Source organism: Crocodylus siamensis, chromosome 5 (assembly GCF_052110815.1).
Source record: "Crocodylus siamensis isolate JL-2025a chromosome 5, ASM5211081v1, whole genome shotgun sequence".
In the NCBI taxonomy this organism is placed as follows: domain Eukaryota; kingdom Metazoa; phylum Chordata; order Crocodylia; family Crocodylidae; genus Crocodylus; species Crocodylus siamensis.
The window spans coordinates 197386077-197407688 of NC_143399.1; the positions used below are offsets into that span (position 1 = coordinate 197386077).

A 21612-nucleotide genomic window follows, 5' to 3' on the forward strand; every position below is an offset into this window, starting at 1 on the left:
AATGGTGGATACTAAGGAAGGATCAACTTATACACGGATATGAACTATCATTAGAATGAAAAGACATGCCTGCTAATTGCATCTCTGTGGATCATCATTAGAATATATTGGTTGAAATAATAATAAAGAATCAATGAATTCAAAACCCATACTATTGTGTCTTCCAATCTAGTAAAACAGAACAGCTCAGGCAGAGTAAAGTGTAGTTGTACTTAATTAACAAGGGCATCACACAAGTAGGGCACGAGTCCTAACACTTTATTAGACAAGCTCCCAACTTGGAGAGTTGGTACAGCTTAGGGTTGGTGAACAGCTGTATTTTCCATCTTTAAGTCACCAGTTCAAAGCCACTCCCATCAGAAAGTAGTAAGAACAGCATGGTTTCTTTGTAGTTTTGTCTCAACTCAGTTTGGCCTCAGTTCAGTTCTTAGTACATTGTGTCCTTTAGTACATTTGGCACTAATGAGCAACTGAATTGGTTGCTTTAGCAGAGGGACCTAGGACTGGATGAACCATGAAGACTGAGTTGGAGAGATGGCATCTGAGGCTCTATTTTCATGAAGGAATCTCGCAGTGGTATATCACAATGGAAGCTTCCCTAGTGATGAGGGAAAGGCCAAAGAGTGAGACACATTGTCAGGACAGTTGCATAATGATCCATGAACAGAAGATTTTGGGGCTATCAATTAGATAGCGCTGTACGCAGTGCAGAAATTATGGAACAAATAACCTTCCTGGAGCTTTTTCACAGAAAGAAACTCCTGGGTTTTCAAAATGCAAGTCAGCAACATTACACCCTTTCAGGGTGTAGACGTGAAGGGTCATGTTTCACTGAGGTGTCAGTCTTTGAACGATGTAGATACATCCACAGGTGTATCTTGTTGTTAGAATGCCTATATTGAAGACTGTGAGATGCTGAGATAGTAAATGGGTAATAATTAATTAAGAAGAAAAAATTTAAGTCTTTTAATTAATGATTTGTTTAGCAACATTCAGTTCATTAAGAGGGCAGCTCCAGGTACAAAATCTACAGCAGAACTAATCAATTTGTCTTTGGTTCAGCTTTCAATTGAGATAAGGCTTATTAGTATTTATGTCACTCTGACAATACCCATGAGGTTGTACAAGGCAGAAAAACAAAGCTAATCCCAGCCCAAAGACTTTACAATCCAACTCCCTGTTTCTGCAAAGATTTTTACATTGGCTTCAGTTTAAGCACTGGGAGTAACCACAGTGAATTCACTCAGACAACTCTCAACAGGTAAAGTTAAAGCGTGAGAGTAACTTCACACTATGAATCACACCTTACCTACCTACCTTATAAATGAGTAAAATGCTTGGAAGACTGAGCTTTCATGGACAGGCAAAGGGAAAATGTGACAACACCTTGCATTGGGGAACCCAGAAAAAGGAGCTAGACTGGATTTTAAAAACTAATTGTTAAATTTATGGTGGAAGTGTAAGGTGAATTTTTAGGAGGCATTTCAATGAAGTAGTATCTTGGAGGCCTGACTCCTTATATGAGGAACATTTCTATCCATTCCAGCTCACCAAGAGGGAAGGTCAGAACTCATTGGCTAGGGACAAAAATTACATGTAAACTGGTATAAGTGATCAGAAACCAGTTCAAATCTGTAACACAACAGAAGTTCAGTGTGCATAAACTGCTTTCAAAATGACCAAAACTGGTTTAAGATAAACCTGGATGGATGTAATATCAGATTTAACTGATTTAGGTTAAATCAGTTTATTGAACTTCTGTCTCAGATCCTCTCAGATTCAAATTAACTCACAGTCCCTCAGCATCCCAGGATACTTTGCACCTCTTCTGCAACCCCCCTGCACCCCTTACAGGGTGAGCAAACTAGCCTTGGCCTAAGCTACCTGCTCCAGCCAAGCAGGGAAGCATGCTCTAGCCCCCCTTCCCCCCAGCTTCCCCTTTGCTTCTTGGCCTGGGCCACTACAGGCACTTGGCTGTATTTTCAGAATCAAAAGTGAATGTCTGTTCACTTGTTTATCAGTTCAATCTATGCAGCTTAGTCTAACCTGGAAAGATTGAATCGATTAAGCCTCAAGCTTTTTGACTGTGTGTACTTACCCATTGAGTTTCATGGTGCAATATGAAGAAAAGGACAGAGATGAGGGATGGAGGGAAATAAATGTCTTCTAGGCCCTTATTGCTAACAGAGTGTTGAGTGCAGGCCTGGATGAAAGGCTATAGAAGGTAAAAACTTTTTTACTACTTTTCCCTGATCATGACTTACATGCAGTGGGGTTTGGGGATGTTGGAATTCAACATCCCAGACAGTTGGAGATTAGCAGCAATATATACAATGTTTCTGTGGACTGTTTTAAGCTACTTCGGGGATGATTCAGAACCATTCACCAATAATAGTAGGTTATGAAACTAGTGTAACTGGTATCTGCAGCTAACAGTTTCATTGTATGGCTAATTATAGTTTGGGTGGTGGATCTTGCAGGAGAATATGGGGAAAACTTCCCCTGCTAAATCCTCTTATGCCATACACATAGACAGGGGTGGATCCAGGATATGGCAAAGTGGTGTACAGGAGCAGTAAGCCATGCTCTAGGGATGGCTCCATCTCACACTGACAGCATCTCCCTCTGCCCAACCTCACCATCACCCACTGGTGTAGGCAGACCAGGCAGGGAGAGTGTCTGGGAATTTTTTAAGCTCCCAAACCAGGTAAAAGTCCTGCCCCCACCTTCCCTCCCGGGTCACAGTCATGTCTCCTCCCCACCCCTGCTCCCCATCCCCCACCTATTGCTTTTCCAGCTGTCCTGGGGGTGGGGGAAGCTTAAGTACCACTTTTGCCTGCTCTGGAAGGGTTGCGTAGGGGCTGGGCTCAGTTGGGAACATAACAGGACAGCAGCAGTGGTGATCAGTGGGTGGGTTCCCCCACCTTCCTTTGTCCTCAGGAGTAGGCACAGGGAGGGCGAATCATCTCTCACATCTCCACTGCTGCTGCTACTGTCACTGTCCCAGCTGAGCACAGGCCCTGCACAGCCTGGCTGGAGTGGGCAGGAGTGGCCCTGAAGCATTTCTCCCCTGAGACATCCAGAAAACAGCAGCAGCAGGGAATTTGTGGGCAGGGTCATGCCTCTGAGCAGGAGGGGAAAAAAGAGTATTTTCACCTGCTCTGGGGACTTTAAAAAAGTCCCCAGAGGTCTATCTCAGCATGGTCCTATCCTAAAGGGGATGCAGCTGTGCCACTGCAGCCCCTCCGGATCTGCCCCTGTACATAGATAATGCTTTAAAATGGTAGAATTCCTGATTAATTTACTGTTATTTCCATTTCAACTCATTAATGACTTTGTGCTGCCTTGTCTTTCTTCCGAGAGCTGAAAAGTCGCAAGCAACCGCCTGAACGAATCGTTTCCAGCAGGACAGAATCCATGCCTGTTATTAACTACATTCATCACAAGAGGGCACCATCACATCAAAAAAATACTTAATGCATCCATCTGCACAAAGCCACTTTGGTTCTAAGGATGAAAACTTTCCATGTTATCCTTTATATTCACATACAAATGTATCGAAGACAACTGCTTTTCAGGTACAGTTTATCAGCAAGATCTCCTTACTGATTTACCAATACAACTTGTATATTATCAGAGGTTCACACCAAGATGAAATCAGTGAATAATTTTTGTAAGGGTTATAATAATACACTTGGGTATCTGTACTGATTGCTACTGATCACCAAGTTATTTGACTACCCTTGATTACCTGTTCTAGATGCTCACATATATTAACAAAAAGACTTCTCCTGATGGTGAAAAAATAATATTGGGTATCTCACCTTAGCAGTTTTTGATATTGCAGAATGTTTTTTACTCCATTATCTCATCATGCCTGTATTTTTTTTTTGCTGTAGCATCAAGTAAAAATATTTTGAACCTGACAAAAGAAACTAGATTTTTAAAAGTCATCCAAATGGTGAAGTACTGTCCTATATAATATAACAGGCTACAGTCTCGAGAGCTGAGCAAAATGACAGGCTTAAATGCCTCACCCTTTATATTTTAATTTCCTCATTTTGATTTAAATAATAGCTGAAAAGATGCATATCCAGGGCTCTAGGGCTCTGATATTTGGAGACAGCACCAAGGACTAGATGCAAACAATTGCAAAGGTGTCTAAAAGTTTCAAAGCCTAATGTTTAGATGCTTGCCCCCTGGGGTAGTGTCCAGAATCCTGTGTTAGGGAGTGCAAAGGGAGAGCACCGTCAGTGTGCACCACTCAGCAAGCTGGGCAGGAAAACACTCAGCAGCAAGCTCCCTAGATCAGTGGGGATCAACCTTTTTGGTAGGCATGCCCACCCTAAGTGCCATTACAGCCCCCTTCCCCTACCCAATCGGCTGCTTTGCTTTCTGCTCCCAGCCCCTTTCTCCCTATCCTATCTACTGCTCTGTTTTCTGCTCCCAGCCCCTTGCTCCCTGTCCTATCTACTGCTCTGCTTTCTGCTCCCTGCCCTATCAACTGCTGTGTTCCCCAGTCCCTCCCTGATCTCCCACGTGCCACACAGAGAGGTGGCTTGTGCCACAGGTTGGCCACCCCCTGCCGTAGAGCTTACCAATAGGAAATGCTGAGCACAGAAGGGTGTCTTGTGTCCATCCTACTCGGGGTCACAGGGATGGGCCTTCATCTACTGGGGACCTCAGCCTGGGCTCTCTCCCAAAGGTAGTTGCCTACACTGTCTTTCAAACACCAGCCAGAGACAACTCTTGTAAAATACTGGGGAAGGCATTGCTGTTGCCCAGCTCTTGCAAATAGTGATGACGCCAGGAACTGTTTATGCATCTGTCCAGCTTATACATCTGCAGTCCATGGAGCAGGAGCTGCAACCCAACGCTCCCTCTCCCAGGCGGTTCCCTAACCAGGAGGCTGCCACGGTCAGGCTCCAGGTATATTCTTCTAGCTCTGTGACTCCTGGCACCCTTTTTGCACAGCTCGTGCAGGATCTTCATGTAACTGATAAAACTGTGGTGAGGGCTCTCTCCCAGGGTAAAAAATGTGGCTTTGAGCCCCCTCAGGCAGAGGGTTGGGTATTGTACCTAGCTGTCTTCCATCCTGGGTGAGTGCTGTTACGTACTACCTTGTTTTCATCCTCCAGCCACGTTTTTAAAAAAGGAAGCAGTCACCACTGCAGGAGAGGTATCTGCCTCGGCTGGTGTGTGTTAGGCTCTGAGAATGCCACCTGCATGGGCCCCCTCAGACGTTCATACACACATAACTCAGACAACACACGGATCTGTGAAACACCTGACAAGCCGTGTCACTCGTGAACTGGGCTTGCTTGTCAGGCAGTGAATTAGACCTCTTATGCATGCACGTGATCCATAAATTCGTATATATATCCATATATATACATATATGCACACAGCAAGACTCCACTTGTGGCTGACTGGCCCAATTTGTGAGTGGCACAGCTTGGAGTGAGAACTGCTTGGGGCTGGACGCAGGGCTTCCTCTCATCATTTTGATCAGGATGAGTGTTTGACATTTGACTGGTTCAGGCATTAACCTCCTCCCCACCAGGAGCTAAAGCAGACTAGAAATGAGAGGGAAGATTAGATCTGAGAGTCCCTTGTCTGAGCATTTTGGCACCAAGTCGTGCTCAGCAGTGATTAAGCTGCATGCTTTGCTGTTTGATCTGATGGCATGAGTTTCAGCCCACAAAAACTTGTGCTCTCTCTCTCTCTCTATACATATACATATACCTCATTTAATTAGTCTACAAAGGTGCATATCTACCCTGTCTTCTGATAAGGAAATCAACCGGTATGTTCCCCACGTGCGCTCTGGGCTTTTCACCCTACATTATTACACCGTTTTGTTCCTTACAAGGATTTGAGGGGTGCTCTTAGCCCTCTAGTGCATACACAGAGCTCATGAGCGGTACACAGCGATGCTGCGCCAGACTGGAGATAGGCAGCCTGGCAGTCCCCCTGCACCAGGAGCAGCTACTCTCCCTGCCAAAGCCAAACCACAGCAGGTTGAGCCTCCTCTCCCAAAACTGCCCCCCCTCCAGGGCCTTCAATCCTCCACCCTCACAGCTCCTCGGACAGAAGCATCACTCCACCCTCGTCAAATAGCTCAAAAATTGTTAACCAGATGCCACAATCCTTTGCAGCTCCACGCCCCAGGATGCTATTCTGGTCTTATGGCAAGAAGCACTGTCTTAAATCATGTTTCCTTTGACAGGTGGGTGCAATCCGTTGCTCTCAGCCAGAGCCACAAAGCGCGGCCTGCTACAGTGCCTTGGGCACGGCTGTGGGCAAAGGGGACTCTGAGTGTTAATTAAGTTTGTATTCACTTGTAGCCCTGATGGCTTGCTCTCATGCATGGCTCACAGTGAACACAGTCAGTCTGAGCTGGATGACGGGATATTTCAGCACTAGAGACATGGTGTTTAATCAAGGAGGCCAATCCAAACAGTACTGGATGTGGGTAAATTAAACAACAGCCCCTATTTCTTTTATTTATGAAGAATGTTGCCCTTTAAAGGGCTCCTTTTGGCTTTGATCTCAGGCTTGAACTCCTCCCAGCTGACTTGCTGGAAGAAGGACGTGGTGGACCACAGAGTAAATTGGCTTCACAATGGAGCAGGCAGCTGATGCACAACCGTACCACACAGTAAATCATTCACACTCTGTTGGATAATACATAGTAACTTTGCTGGCTGGGAAGTCACCATGCAGAACGTGTCACGGATCTACTCCCCTAGTTGATTTAATCTGTAGGCTTCATGCAAGCTGACTCCCTTCCACCTAGCAGCCAGGCACTGTTAATAGGGCCTACTGAAGGCAGCCAGTTTGAAAGAGCTGATCATGCATCCAGTTTTTACTACACAGTAAAATCTGCTTGTGTTATGCCATCGACCACCAGGATGATATTATATGGCCACATTTTTAGAGCACACCAGCTTCTCATGCATCCACTAACTTCTGCAGTCTATTTAAAGGTGCCTGTGTTTGCACTGTGGTCTTGAAGAACTGGTTGCTTCCAGTGAGGGTGAGGGATATCTTTGGATTTATGAAGAATTGCAGAGCTCCGTAAAGCTGATGATCAAGGTTGCATGGGAGGAAAAGCAATTAAACTTTATAAAGGAAAGTTAAACACTAGAAGCCACCACCCAAGGTACTGGCCACCTGGAAGGCCTGAGTAAAAGCTAACTCAGGAGGAATAAAGAAGGTTTTCCTGGGGACTGACTGTGAATACAAGGGCTGAGACACTCTTTGCAGCTGTGCTGATATGTGTATGTATTAGCAGCAGTAAATAATGAGAAAAGAAGGGCAAGCCAGAGAGGCAGTTGCGATCATGAATCTGAGATAAAGCAGAAACATAGCTCTTTGGGGCACCAGACTGGTTGGAAAGCCAAACTTGGCACCTGGGAACAAGGGAATGTAGGATTTGGTGAACATGCTTTGTAAATCAGCAGGACTGAACCATATAAATCCTTGACTCCATCCTCTATTTCTCTTCCTAAAGAAAATCATCTGAGTACCGGCCACCTGCTCAGGGCAAGAGACAATAGGTAGTGCCTAGTCAAAGAAAACAGTGGTGTTATACAGCAGAGCTAGGATAGTGTGGGGAGAAGGGAAAGATGCTCAAGATAGGCTCAGGAAGTTCATAGAAGCCTTCTTCTGAGGGTGCAGACACAGGCCTACTTTTCTTGTGCACATACAGAAACAGAACGTGATTTGCATGCACACAAAAGTTAGATAGATGCCTGTTCAGCCATGCATGCGCACAGATCAGGAAACTGCATGCATACATTTGCTACTAAATGTGCAAAGTGTAGTCTTTATGAATGAGGATCTACGCTGAGTGCAAGGCATGCTTTGAGTAACCAGATCAAGACAGGGCTTCGGAGAGCAGGAACTGAGAAAGAGGAGACTCTCTAAAGAGTTTGCGGTCTAGTTGCTTAGTAAGGAGACGATTCTACATGACGTGTGTGCCTGTGGGCATTGTGCTGACATGAGAGTGTGGGGATCCTGCATCTGCACAAGCACCCAAGCCCTTGGAAACAGTAATCATGCAATGTTTCTGCAGTGTGAGGTCGTCCAAGGTTGTGTCCTGCCAGCTGACATCATGCAATCTCATATACTGCGACACTATGAAATGCAAATCTGGGTTTCTCCATCTGTTCTTTCCCTTTAGATAGTGGCAGCCTTCCTGCCAAATTGCAGAAAATGATTTTTCTCAGTAGTTGATTGAGCCACCTGTTCTCAGCCTGGCTGGTGGAACTGCTATGCCCGAGACAGAGTGGAGTGTGCTGAGAAAGACAGCATGAAGTCTGGATGCTGTAAAAGAGCTATTTTAACCCTTGAGTTCAGTTGATTCCCCATAGCCATTCCACTTTGTTTGTCACCCTATTAATGAGGATGGGACTGGGACTTTTCTTTTTAACAACCTTTGCAGCAGCAGATCTGTGGTTCCCCTGCTTTACCCGTGAGATTAGGGTGTTATGTCTTCTGTTGTGTCAGGGTTGACTGTGTAGTTTTGATAAAAGACTGGATTTGTATAAGGTGGTTTGGACAGAGATGATTCTGCCTCGGGCAGAGGGTTGGACTGGATGGCATCTCAAGGGCCCATTCAACCTGACCTCCCTATGATTGTCTATAAGCAAACTCTTGTTCTGGCCATGGGGGAACAGGTTTCATAGGCAGCAGCTTTAAGACTCCAACCTGAGTTGGAACGCAAGCTAACCAGCAAGAAAGCAAGGCTGGCTCTTGCAAATCAACTGACTTCTTGCCCTTTGGTCCTATTTATTTGTTAGAAACAAGAGTTCATTCTTCTAGGGCAGCAGACCTGGTGTTATCGTGGACTATCTGGATCATTGCTAACATATTTTTTGACCTGTTGCAAACAGAGGACCTACCTGAGTTGCAGCTAGTAAAAGGATTCATCTCATCCCTCATGAACACTGTAACTCTTGCCCTTTCCTGAAGACTGAAAGCTATTGGAAGAGAAGCTACTAAGCCTGGCAGGTGCTAACGCTGAAGGCTGCAAAGATCACTAATATCTGAAATAGCTTCTCAAACAGCTGAAGGTATTCCCATACTCAGCCACTGTACTTTCATTCATCAAGAAAATCTACACATCCAACTGGAGTCTTGATCCAAGACCTGTGAATCTGACCCTGGCTTTTTCTGGCTTGTAAAAAAGTCATGAGGAACTGACACTGCCTCCTCCAAACACACACCAGTCCAACTAACACTGCCGAAACCACCCGTGTGTTCAAATGCGCCGACTTTTATTTTTGCCAGGGAGGGAGGTCTAAGATGATGGACATGTGGAAAGTTTTATGCATTTCAGGTGACAGCCCTCTTCCCGAGGAGGGCCCAGGCCCTCAGGCCCCCACATACTCAGCTCCCCTGCCTGTGCTCACTGGCCCTAACCAGTTCCCCTACACTGCCAACATTGCCAGTCCTGAGCAGGCTCATACTGAAGGTAGCCACAGGCCAACTTCATGCTCTGATTGCTGTTGGTATTTGAGGCCTTGAATAAGCTGGATTCAGGCTGGGACTTGGAACTAAAACCACTTCAGTGGCACTAATGGATGCTCCCCTGCTGTCAGGATAGGTTAGAGGGCAGACGCACATGCTCATCCTCTTGGTCCTCTCTACACAATTTAACACGGTCACAGATAAGATGCTCTGTCTGGTTTGAGAGGTGAGCATCCAAGGTAAAATGATTTCCACGCTGGAAGGATGCCCCCCATGAGTAATGATGGCAGACTTCAGGACTGGACCTTGTACTTGTGGAGTCCTACGAAGTTCAGTCCATCTCCCTCAGGCCACCTGGGTGAATTGCTCAGATGACATGGACTCAAATGCCAGCAATGAGCAGGTGACACTGCACATTAGGGTAAAGGGTGCATCAAGTGCAAGAATGCCTGACTGAGAGTAATCCTTTTACTTTATGACCTGTCACATATATAGGCTCCCTCTTTGCAATAGGCCAGTTACCTGACTGGCTGCAGGAAGCTGGGCTTCAGGATATCAGCCCAGCCCCCTCAGACTTTGGCTGCTCAGTGCAGGCTTTGACCTCGGCCCATGACTCCTGACTCTTGCTTTTGGCTCCTTGTTCCAGTTTCTGACATTGATCTTTGCTCCTGACTCTGGTTCTTGACTCTGGCATGTCTCTGAACTGCTGGCCTTGGCTCCCTGACCAGACTTCTGGCCCCTGATGTCTAACTTAAAGTAAAATCACCCCTGTCCCCAGTTCTCAATACTATCCATATTTCACAACTCAGGACTGTAGCACGACCAGCAAAATAGCCCAGTGCCTCAGTGAGATCAGTTCATACACAAAGAACAGTTCACTGGGGCTGAACCCAAGTCTGATTGAAATTATACTGGATGGCCGAGGAAAACATGTCAAAGAGCTTGCACCTGTGGTTGTACTGTGCCGGTGAGTCGAGGGTATGTCCCTTTGATGAGTCAATTCAATCCTTTGCTTAGGCGTCCTCCTGAATTCCACACTGCTACTCGGCTCTCCCATGGCAGCACCCAGGAGTTATGCTTTTTGCCATCTCCCGTGGTTTGCAGACTGGCACTGCTGTTGAGGGCTGTTGTAGAAGAGCTGGGACACCTATGCTGAGCATGTTGGAAAAGTGTTGGAAGCAGACATGTAAATCTTTCTTCAAGTGCGTAAACCTGGCTGGGCTGGATCAAGGCATCGGCACTACAAACCCAGGCTGTTGGAGTCATGTGACTCCATCAAAATCTCAGCGGTCCTTCAAAACACATCTGTAGGTCTCCTACTTGTAAAAGAAAGCAAGAGCTCAAGTGTAAGTCAGGTGCGGCGGATGTGTGCCTATGTCTGCAGAGAACCTGAACCAATCGCTCTGTGACCTCTCTGTGGTTTGCTATCTCCATGAATTGCTGCTTCTGCCAACACCGCTCCTGCACAGGACCCTGTGCGGCAGAAAGAGCAGAAGTACAGTGAGCTTGGTCTGTGCACCCAAACTCACAATGCCTGGTTGTTCAAGGAAGTATTGGTGCTGCCTCTGCTGCCCCGGGGAGGTTGAGGATACTGGGCCTCACCACCCTGTTGCAAGGTGGGACTATGGCATGGAGGCAAGCTTGTGTGAGATGAGATATCTCATGTCATGCTGTGCCTGAGACTGGGTTGCCCACATCTAGCCCTAGAGCCTGGAGAATGTGAGTGGATCAGAGCTGGTAGGCTTTGAGTGATTAAATCAGGCTGCCTAGACTGCAAATGACTCTGCCCGCACCCCATTTCACATATTGCTTTATTTCCTCTACCTGAGGTGCCACTGCTTCTCTCCAGTCTCACCGGGTGAGTCCATCTGTCTACATCTGTGCTATTAGGAACTGGGCAAAATACAGAGAGCAAAAGCTTAGAGCAAAGAGATCTTTCTCCAGTGCTCTCAGCTGGAGGAGCATGGCCTTGTAAGCATGGGATTTTCATTTCCTCATTGATTGTGGGAGAAGACTCTCTTGAGAAAGTGTTTCATGTCCGTCATGGCTATTAAAGCAAGAAGGGGGCATTGTAATGTCCTGCATCACACAAGCCATAGAACGGCATTCAGCAAAATCCTCTCCCTTTCCTCACTCAGATGAGGACTCAGACTGGTGTCTTCCCATGATGGTTCCTGCAGCTGGGGCCCTCTGGCAGGGCCTGTCCTAACTTATGGGCAAGGGACAGGCATTCAAAACCCTGAGAGAGAACTGGTCTGAATGACGTGGTTTTCTGGAAGTGGTGTAGTTTAGATAGGTAGTGAACAGAAACACATTCGCCCTGTGGGAAATCTTAGCCCAGGTTCCACCATTTTTTAACCAACATACATATGCTGAACTTATGTTCTGTTATGGCTGTAAACCAGTTTACAATCAGTTATACTGGTAAAAGTGTAAGGTCTGTACCTGGTCAAGTAGTCTAATAGGAGACGGGTGAAGCAGAACCAGATGAACTCTGGACACGACGAGGTCGGAGGTGTGGATGTTGCTCCAGGCCCCAATTCTGTTTTCTTGCTAAGACACATAAGCATCACTTAGGTTGTTTTTAGGCATTTAAGTTACCCAGCAGCATCCTGCTTCACCTCACGTAATCTCATGGATCACTTGTACCTGGCTACCTGCCTTATGTAGCTGCTGTTCTGTCCTATGCAACTACACTTGTCCCTACTGTGGGTGCTCACAGGTGACTCAGGCCAGATGAAGAGACAGTCCAATGTAACTCATCTGCACTGTGAACACAGAAGTACAGCATAAGCCTCTGAACTGGAGATGACCAAAACCATAGCAAGCGTCCGATGGCATCCTAGTGCTTCGAGCGCCTGCCTACAAAAAGGGAGGTCTGTGGACCCAGGTCCTAGCCTCCCCTTCCCTGGGGATTTGTACGCTGATTCTTCACTTTGCAGACACTGCCCTAATCAGCAAGTCATGAAGGCCTGAGGGCACCTTCTTGTCGGGGCGGCCAAGAGGGGATGAAATTTGGGGACAGAAGGACCACAGGCATAAATGAGCCTGCCTGTGCCTGGTGCTGCCCTAGCAGGAAGGGAGAGAGCTCCTGATTCCACTGTTGCTTTTGCCTTGGAAAACTGCCTTGGCGGCATGGCAGGCAAGGACCAGACTTTGTCCCGTGCTGCCCATAACTTGCTCCCTGGGAGGGGGATGCTCCGACTGCACTGTCTGCACAGGCTTTGAGCACCAGGCTGCTTCACGCTACTCATTTCTTCATTCAGAAGACCTCTTCGGTCAGAGCCCCTATCTGGAAGGAGCGTGCACCTGTGTTTGGCCAGAGTTAAAAGCCCGCTGAGTTGGTTATAGAGACCTTGAGGTTTCCTTTCAGAAAATAAGGGAGCCCACATGTGTGCAAAGCTCAGCCAGCTCTAATTCTCTGTCACTAGCTCACCCTGCCCTGTGCTGATTCTCCATGTCCAGTGTCTCCTGAAATCACACTGCTCAGGTGATCCCTCTCCACTCCTCACACCTCCAGCGCACACCGGCAGGTAGAGGTGGCCATTTGCTTTCAGAGCACCCAGGGCCCCGTAGGCCAGGATCCCCACCCGCCGGCACCGCTGCATTTCTCTTGAGCCAGATGTTACTCAGATGCAATGCGGAGCTGTGCTGTGACTTCTGTGGTGCGCATCTAGGCGTACGTGGGTACGGGTGATGCACTTAACGTTCAGGAAGCAGTGGGTAAAATACAGAAACAGTCCTAGGAGCAAGAGCAAGAGCCCAGGGTTTTGTGCTTTCCAGGACAGTGTCCTCCTCTCTGGGCACAGAGATTGGTCCCTGATGCTTGCTTCTTCTGGCACCTTAGCTCTTGACTGCTTAATGAGTCAGCTTGATGAGGAGAGTTGTTTAAAGCATCTGACTCTCAGCCTGGGAGTCAGGGTTTTTTGCTGGGAGGTTGAGATGTGAGTCCAAACCTTCTGAAGCAGAGTGGGCCTAGAAGCCCTCATGCCCAGAGCAAGGCCCCTATTACCACTAGGCTATGGGAGAAAGGTGTTTATGATGCTGATGTAGGTCAGGTGCAGACATTACACTTTTACCAGGATAAGTCATTGGAAACTGGTCTATACCTGTAACAGAACAGAAGTTGGGCACAAAAAGACTGGTTTAAAAATGGCAGAGCCAAGTTCAAGTTTTGCACCCCCTCCCTCCCCACAAAGGAAAAGTGTGTGTTCTGCTTGCTACCGACCTAAACGACACCGCTTACAGAAAACAGCGCAAGTGAAATAGGTCCCGCCTCAGGCTTTTGAATGTCTGTACCTAGCCACAGATGTCTAGCCGTCCAGACAAAAAGGGGGAGAGGGGAAGCAGGACTCTGAGCAGCTGGACGCCCACTACCCCGGGTTAAAATATCCCACTGGTGCGAATAGAGATTGACGCATCTCCCTAATTGCAAACCCAGCGCCAGAGGCAACAACCTGCTGGCTGCTGGAACCTGTGTCCAGCACTGTGTGTCCCCGCAGGGGGAGGCAGTAGTCACCTCTGGGGGTGCGTAAGCTCCATACTTGTGCCCCACTGAAAGAGTAGGAGAGCTGTGTGTCTGCACAGCCACCACTGGACATCTTTCTCACATCAGGATCATCAGGCTACATGCCAGACCCAAAGTGGGTGAAGTAGGATTTAGCTCTGTGAGGTTCTCCCTAATATTCCTTCCCCGGGCAGGGGCAGTAGCTCCCTCAGAAGCACTTTCCTTTACCACTCCCACCTCCCCGCCACCCCAGAAAGCATGACCAGCACCCCTACACCTCAATCCAAAATCCCAATTTATTAAAACATGAGGCCATCTTTCATTTACTTCCTCTTTATTTCTGTTTAAATGATTTTTTTTTTTTAACTTTTTATTTTATCCTTCAGTGGCTGACTTCCTTCATTTCACCACCCGTCCCCCCCACTCATTTCCTTTCCACCTCCACTTTCATTTCCCTCCCCTATCTCATTAACTCTCCACCTCCCGGCTTCAAGTCTGCCCCCCCACAATCTCTCACACCGCTGTCCATAGAGCAGGGATAGAAACCTGTCCTGGCTCACCAGGCATCTCGTGGCACGTCACAGTTGTGCAAGCAGGGGACAGTCAGAAGGTTTTTAGCCTCACGGTGTGACTGCTCCAAACTCAAGCAAGCACTAAGACTGGTCAGCATTTGAGCAGCTCGAAGTGCAGCGTGTAACAAGGGCCAGAGATAAACCTACCCTGGAATGGCAAAACTTTAAGCTGTCTAAAGTGTGCTGGAAATTAGTTTCAGGTGTTAATATGTGGACAATCCAGGGGTTAAGGGCTCTGGGAGCTGCCTACAATTAAAGCCCTAATAGGGGTTTTTTGGCTCATGAGTTAGAACAAAGGTGCCTCAGTTCCACCCAGGACCTGGTTTAGGTGCTGAAGTCCCTCACTGGAGCTAGCTCCCCAGCCTCTGATCACCTCTGTGTCCTCTCTTGACCCACTTGTTCATCCATCCATGACCCAGCAGACAAAAATTATGGGCATTTGGAGGCATGAATAAAATAGACTCCATTGTCTCATGACAACTATTCAGCCTTAATTACTGGAAAGCACTTTGAATGCTTTAGGTATTAAAGCACTTAAACACCACTAAGCTCTAGTCTTTATTCCTCCAAGGAAGTGTAACAGTTAATAGCCTCCAGTGCACTGCTGCTTATTGGATCCAACCTATCTGCAATCTAGATCTTGCTACGTTATTCATCATTGTTGCTGGTAGGGCACTCACCTTGGGAAAGGACCAGGATTGCAGTCCATTCTCCAATTAAATATTTCAGCATTTACTGTAAAGCTTTGGTAGAAGACAGTCCCCGGCCCACCTCCCAGAATAGCTTTGAGCCTGGTGGTTGTAGCGCTTTCCAGGCAGGTGGGACATGGGTGTTTGCAACCTTCCCATAGAGAAAGGAATTCAAACTACATCTCCTACTTCTAGTTCTGTCTCCTAGGGGTTGGGGTTCAGTAAGGCAGCACCTACCCTCTTATCCCTTCTGGCTGTGTTTTGTGCACAACATGATTTGGGGTAATGCCTTCCCGTTGGCATCAGAGCAGGCCCTGCACAAGAGGCAGAAAAGACACCATATGCTCTGTGAAGCCCAGAAGGGCCCCAGTCACCCAGATGCTCAGCCCTGTCTGGAGCGAGGTGGCTCTGGAGATGCCCAGCAGCAGACATCTAGGCACCAAGGCAACTTTGGTGTTGAAACTATCGGTGCCTCCAGGTTGGCTGAGCTAGGGTTGGAGGATCTTCATTATGGACTCAGGTGTCCCAGGCTGGGATCTTTGTAGGCCTCAGGCCTTGTGAAAGGGGCCAGCTCCCCAAAGTGACGCAGCCTCAATGTTTAGCCATGAAACAGATGCAGCAGTAGGAGCAGTACCAGGCTTTCTACCCGACCCGTGTATCTCAGCCCAGAGGGAAGGCAGGGTGTGAAAAAGGCAGTTCTGGTTTTCGGCTTTGTCAGGCCTTTGCCTCTTGTTTGAGACAAGGATGCCAATTCATACCCCTCTGTGGTGGGTCTGTGGCATGCATTATTGACCACTGAGCGCTGGCTTGAGACTGCTGGCCTCACATCATACACTCCATCCAAGAGCCGTCATCTGCTGAGAGCTCATAGCCGCCACAGCTGGATTTGATCCCGTGAGCGTCCCACAGCATCCTAGTCTGTTGTGCGCTGTAGCGGACAGCGAAGTAGAAGGGCTCAGAAAGCTAGGACTCCTTTTTTGCAGGGGTTAGTGGCACAAGGGAGTACTGCCAGTGCTGCCCGTTAGGTGGTGATGTTGCTATTTGTTGAGCTGTTGCCTCACTCTTTTTAATAGGGATAGAGGCATCCACATTAAAAAAGGTCGTAGGAAGAGGTGCTCTCTGTGAAGGAGAAAAGTTAATCTTCCCTATTAATCATTTAAAGTGCAACCATTTCCTTTTCCTACACATGGTTGGGTGTGTGTTTTTCTTAATCATCCTTCACTGGGAAAATAGTAATGCCAAAATATTCCCTTTTGGGAACTGAAGGACCGGAGTCTCTTCCAACGACATGGCATCTAAGTAGACTTAAGTGCGGTTCTGTTGTACCCTGCTCAAGTCCATGAAAAGCCATTTATGAATCTATTTGTGCAACTTGCAGTCACCAGCCCCTTAGGACTGAGTCACCAAAGGAGACAGAGGGCACTCACCTAATGCCGGTCACCTATGGCATTAACTGATTTCTTGGGGATCAAGCAGGGTGAAACAGAATCACACTGAGGTGCCTAAATACTCTCTTGTGCCTCATAGGTAGATTTGAATCTGGCTGTGAATGTCGTCACCTAAATTGATATGTAGGGCCCTACATGTTGCAAGACATTAGGTACCCAGAAGTTTGTTTGACCTATGTGAGAGCTGCAGCTCTGAAAATCGAGCTGCCGGTACACCAGTGCCTAATTCAAGCACCCATGTTTAAGAAAAAATGACTTAAATGTCTGGATCTCTTTCTCTTTCTCTCTGAATAATGGAAAAACCTTTGTTGACTTAAGTACATGAGATGAGGACTGAGCCCAGCGTTCTGAATATAAATCTCTGGAAGTGAGACAAGAAAGAGCTGGTTTCATATCAAATTAGAGAGGGTCAAAAATATCCCAAAAGACAGCTCTTCACCTGCAGATTGCAGTTCAGCTACAGAAAGAAAGGACGCTAAGGGCACAGACAGAAGTTATGTTTGCCATGCAAGTAGCCCCCTGAAAGCGCTCTACAGCTATGCTGTACAGCACTTTTAAAGTGGCTGATTGCAGCACCAAGTGGCCCTTATCAGCTGAGGGATCAGATGAAGGTGCTCGGCTTTGGAGTGCCTTAGGGTACTTGTGTTCCCTAGGCTTGAGCTGGGCTAATGCAGCCCTGCCCACGGTGCTGTCTGCAAGAAGAGAGAGGGAATGGGAGAAGGGAAGCGAGGTGCAGCTGGGGTTTGCCCAGCCTGAGCTGGAGGCCGAGTGGGTAGATTGGAGCGCCCACGCTTCACGGCCCCCTCCCAGCCCTGCCCCTCCAGCTCAGGCTGGGCAAACCCCTGCCTGCAGCTTGCTCCTTCTTCCCCAACCACCCTCCCTTCCTGCAGACAGCACGGGAACTGGGAGAGGGGGGCAGAGCTAGGAGAGAGAGGCTGCAGGCAGGCTCCTGCAGGCAGGCTTGATTCCCCGCCTCAACCCAACAGGTGAACTTTGTTGTGTCGTGGTGGGGAGCACTCTAACTCATGGTGCTTTATGTAAAGCACCATGAGTTAGGGCAGGGGCTGGACGTCTGTCAGTGCCCAAAGGTACTTGGATAAAGATGAAGTTGAGTGTGTAATGAAAGGTCTGGCAGTGAGAAGGGCCTGATGTTTCAGAGGAATACCCCATAAGCTGCTTGTGCGATACCATCCATGATGGTGATGCAAGGAAAGAGTCTCCCTGTACAGATCACCTTGTATGCCAAGCTCTGGGAGCTGCTGCCCCACACCACTTTTTGCTGTGATGCCACAGTCTCACTTGGCAACTCCACCTGGCTTCACTGCAGATCAGCAGATCTACAACAGTTGAGGATTTTGCTTGTCCAATGCTACCTATGCAGATGTCCCAGCGCTGCATCCTGGGACTAGTTACTCCTGGTCATAAAAGGTCTTAGGTTCTTCTGAAACCCTGCTCTGTGACCCACAGGGGAAACCTCTCTCGACTGGTTGCTCAATGTGCAGTTTAACTCTTCATTGAGATGCTGGTCCAGACCGGGTACGAAACAGGCAAGGAATCACTCATTCTTTGCCTGTAAGTATTAAAAGAAAACCCTATGTGGTTTGCCTGGCACAGGAAAAACGAAAGCTAATAAAGCCCCGAGCAAGAAATGACTGACAGAGATCATGCAAAACAGAAAGACCTGGAAAGGAGCACAAGCCCAGGATTACAAACACACAATGCAAGGATCCACTGAACAGCCATCACCGCTTCCAAGCAACTGAGTCAAGAACCTCTTGATGCCACCAACTGTGACCCTGCATTTGCCCACAGCGGTGCCTGCAGTGTGCCCACTGGCCCGATCCCACTCTTATTTCCACATTAAATCAGGCAGAGCACCGCCAGCTTCCATGGCATTGCCTTTGCACCGACATCAGACTCTGTCTGGCCTGTTGGGCACGGGGGTGCACGTTAAATATACTCTGGCACCGTTGGCTTGGCAGAACCTGCAGTGGCTTAGTGGCACTAATTGGCAGTACCAGAATAGCCTGGTAGGCTATTTTAGGGAGGCTAAGAGCCAGAACGCTGATTTTTTTTTTCCTTTTGTTTTGAGGCATCAGAAATAGAATTAAAAGAAAATAGACTAGGCAGATTTGTGGCCTTTTACAAGTCAGTCTTATAAAAATGAAGTGTTTGTCACTTTAAAGTTATGGCCTTGCAGAGATATGATACTGAATCACTGAAGGAAATTCCTCCCGGGCCTTCTCTTGCATACTATTCAAATCAAACATAAACTCCTTGGCACAAAGAGGCTATTATGAAGTCGGCTGTTATTCTATATGCTGCCAGCTCCTGCTGCCACTGTCCGGGAAGACTCAGCAAATGAAGGAGGTGCAGAAGGGAGAGACAATGTCCTGAGCTTGTTTCTCCTATCACATGCCCACACCACCATGTGGCTGCCCTTAGGTGGGACCAGAGGCCGCCCCCTGAACAACATGGCAGGCGTCCCATTAATGCAAAGCAAGCTAGATCAGGCTCCGCGAACCCTTTCATGCTGGAACAGCAAGTCCCCAGTCACTGGGAGAGGCAGGCAGTACTAGCCAAACCCACAGAGCTGGAGACGTCTGCCTATGCTCTATACTTTTAGCCAGTGTTGTCATTAGGAGAGATAGAAAACCCACTCCAGTCGCTGGCAGTCTTTCCATTGACTTGAGTGGACACGGTTGAAGCTGTTGGGTCTCAGATGCCGTGGTGATGGGCACAGCGGAAGGACGTGGCTAGAACAGCATACTCTTTCAGCTTAGAAAAATGTGCAGTGCTGCATAAAGCCATCATTACAGTTTCCCGATCCCTTCAGGACCTAAACCCATTACTCACAGCTCATATGGCTGATGAATCAATACAATGGGCTCTATTCTTCTCTCAATTGAAGTACAATTAACATAACGGGAAATAATATGCACAGACTCCATAAATTAAAATTATGACTAAACAGCTTTATGTGTGGGGGAAACACATGCCATCTTCACAGCTAACAGTGTGTTACATAATAGTCATTACAGGGTTTTTTTGGTTTTTTTTTAAAATTATTATTACTTTTACAGCTGAGAAAATCGTTCCTAACAAATAGTGTATTCACTACAGTTAACCTCTTTCTCTGCTCTGGGAGTTGATCACAGCCTTGAAAAATGCAGCCACTTTTGGAAACTGTGCAAAAATTATGAAAAGTGCATTTCATTTGCTCTTTGGCTTGTTATTCAATATTCCACAGTTATGATTTACACTACTCAGGCACCTTGGGCTGGAAACAGCTCTGCCATGGGTGTAGGCCTGGCTTCCAGAAGCTGGGCTTCTGGCTTGAGAGACCTCCTAAAAACACTTATTGAAGACAATGGTTTCTTGGCACAGGGTTCAAATCTGAGACTCACAACTTACAGTCCAGCCCAATGCCACTTGTCATCTCGATCAGTGTAGACTTAATTTTCCTTCTTTGGGGAAGCTAGAACCATTGTAGTGGGCTGGTTTATGACTTTTCTGCAGTGAGCCCTAATTTACAGCTGAGCTGAGAGTCACCCCATGGAAGAGAGAATAAGCAAGAGAAAGAGAGAGAGAGCACCCAAAGGCCTATGCACAATTTAAGTCTCACTTAAGCTTTCAAATGGAAAGGAAGTCAAGCATAGCATTGCAGTCGCAATATCTACCCAGGGAATCCTTGCATTAGGCTTGTCGTGCATTATTTATCAAGAGCAACCCCTTCCTTTTTTATGGTGCCAAGTCCCACAATCGGAGGAGCTTGTATAACACATACTCTTCATCCAAACCAACGATGACCTGGGCAGAGCCACCTGCCTCTCAGCTTGAGATTGGATACCAGCGGCCCTGAGTCCAGGGAAGCCAGCGGTAGGCAGTTTGGGAGCCTCAGCCACGATCACACTTCTTTGCGGCGAGCGCTGACCGTGGATATCACGAGGGACTGTTGCTACTTTCTAAGTAGGCAAGACAGACAAATTGTAGGGAGATGGCCCAGGCCCTGGCTAAGCTGGGAAAAGAAAGCAGCAGTGACACAATGACTTCGGCGAGGCTCGAATGTCAGCCAAGGTCTCTTGAGATGTCGGCTGGCACCCTTGTCTCCTAGGGCACTTTACTTCTCAAGGATATGCTTGCCGAAAACCTGGCTTAGTGCCTGTCATCACCCACCAGGCCTGTCATCTCACTCCCAACCAAACAAAGAAGACCCACACTTGTGGCTAGTTCTCTTTGGCTCTTGTAAGAGGGTCCACATTCAGAGACCTTCTGGTTTCCCTTCTCTCAGCAGTGACTCCCACCCAGCCCTCTAGCCCCCAGGGAAACTGCCTGGTGTTGCTCAGAGCTCACTGCATTTCTAGGTCCCACCAGCAGAAGCCACAACTCTTGGGTCTGCCCCCAAAGTCTCCGCACACTGCATGTGGGTTTAAGGCGTGCTCCTTCCAACCTGCTGCAGGGCCAGGATTGTCTCGACTTGCTGCTTTGTCCCTAATGCTGGATTTGGAGAGAAGGCAGCATGGCCAGAGGCACATCTGTTAGCGGTTAGCAGACTTCTTCACGGGACATCATTTTTAAAGAAAAAAATCTTTAAGGATCCTTATAACAGAGGGCTGGGCATGTCTGGAGCTCAGCTGGGACCCAGCCAGCATTTTACCAGGGTAACGATATCAGCAAATACAGCTTGTTCCTATGGTTACTAAACCAAAGAAATGCTTATGTAATTGTCCCAGGAAAGGGTTAAGCCGTGTGTTTGACAACATGTACAGCTATCTGGCTTGTGTGTACTGCTCGTTATCGCACCTCTACCGAGTACAACAGAAAGCATACTGCCAAAGAAAAGGTATTTACTTAATCGCTACCCCGGGCCTTGTTTATATGGGCCCTTTCCTTGCACTGCAAGCTACTGCGTTAACTTG

The 21612-nt window shown here is 47.6% G+C and overlaps 1 protein-coding gene across 1 annotated transcript in view; it reads left to right on the plus strand.

Moving 5' to 3' along the window:
• LOC149865107 (elastase-1-like) overlaps positions 1-21612 on the plus strand; it is a 38172-nt gene that overhangs the window by 7439 nt on the left and 9121 nt on the right. The window lies entirely within an intron of this gene.